The sequence below is a fragment of the Barbus barbus genome (assembly GCF_936440315.1).
Source record: "Barbus barbus genome assembly, chromosome: 6".
Taxonomy (NCBI): domain Eukaryota; kingdom Metazoa; phylum Chordata; class Actinopteri; order Cypriniformes; family Cyprinidae; genus Barbus; species Barbus barbus.
This window is the reverse complement of record NC_136734.1, coordinates 19592832-19594628: the sequence shown is the minus strand read 5'-3', so window position 1 is coordinate 19594628 and position 1797 is coordinate 19592832.

The window sequence follows — 1797 nt, the reverse complement described above, 5'->3', positions numbered from 1 at the left end:
GTCAGTCGATGGTCATCACAACACATACCACACAATATCCCACAACAACGCCCCCTGGCACGCTCTTCTACCATTAAAAAACACTTGCCACTTTTTCATCATAGGATTTTACGACGATCATCGTCACAATTCACATTATTAACAATAATTATCCTATCACTGTCGTCATTTTATAAAAATGCAAATAAAACTTTAACTGATAATCTCTTCAGTTGTAGTTAAAACTATCAAAAAACTTTATGAGAAATTAACTTAACCTTTCATTTCTAACACTTTAATGTTTACTCCAAATGTAACAAGGGTATTTTCAAATTGTGTTTTTGATCTAGGGATCTAGATTAGTTTTGTTTTTTTCAATTTAAATAGGAGCTAATGAGCTGTTACAGTGAATTACCACAGTACAACAGCTTGATTGCAAGTTGCTTTTAACCCTTTCACAGTCACCCCCATTTTTAAACAGATGTGAAAGTGCACTATACAAACTTAAATTGTAATAATTCATAATACATTTTGTAAAATGAATCTGAAGTACCATTTCCATGGTAATGTAATGTCTGGTTTTAAAGTTTTCACAGGGCGAATTTTGAGGTTTAAACTTTAAAGCTTTCAACTGATATATAATTTATGATGATTTCTAAAACATGATAGGGAAAAGGCAACAATTTAGATTTAGGTTATGATGTAGATTTTTTAGGTGGGCTCGTCATAAATTAATCTATTACTGTTCCTACATAATTTGTAACAAAAACAGTGGTAAAATATCTATTTAAGAGTCTTAGACCTTTCCAACGATATACAGTAGTTTGCCATGAGTAGATTAGGATTTATTTGTAATATGTGACCATGGACCACAAAACCAGTATATGTCACACTCTCTCAGGGAACACGGAACAAGAAACGAGGAGACGAGGAAACACAGAGAATTCACAATTAGATTCTTTAATATCCAAGATTACAAGGAGCACAGGCAAACACTGACTGAAAGGACTGGGGCTTTTAAAGACAGCATAACGAGGGAACTAAGGAGACACACCTGGCATCAAATTAAACAATCAACATGAGGGAGAAACTGGGTCATAGAACACATGGGGAGCAAAACACACAAAACAGTCCACAATCCTGACATTATGCCCCCTCCCGGAAGGTGCGTCCTCGCACTATAGAAACATCCAAAGGGGAGGGGCGGGTGGGAACTTGGGAAGCAGCTCAGGAGGAGGACGGACACCCGGGAGGGGGCCGGCAAACAAAGACCAGGGGGGCGACGAAGGAGGGAGGAGGCAGAGAAGAGACAGGAGGAGCACAGCTGGACCCAGGCCGCAGCCATGACGGTGGCCCACGGTGGAGCCGACGGAGGGAGCAGCCATGGAGGAGGAATGGCTGCCGACTCCATGGGGCCAACCAACGGTGGTGGAGCAGGTGGAGGAGGAGCCCGAGGCAGAGACGGAGAGCCAATGAGCCAGGGGGATGCCGAGGATCCGGGGGGCCAGGGTGGACCCGAGGGCTCTGGCAACCGAGGAACAAGGTGGAGCTGGCGGGAGGAAGGAGCCCAACGGAGCCGGTGGGACGAAGCGACGAGGCGCAGCCAGAGGAGAGGAGTCCAGAGGCGATGGCGGGGTCGACGCTCGACCAAGGCAGAGCCGGAGGGACGAGGGAAACCGGTGGAGTGACGGGTGACGGTGGAGGCGAGGGAGCTAGGAGCCGAGGTGGAGCCACTGGGTCAATGGGCCAAGAGTCCGAGCCTCGGAGGCGGAGTCGAGGGAAACTCCGACCACGGCAACGCTGGAGGATGGTAGTCCC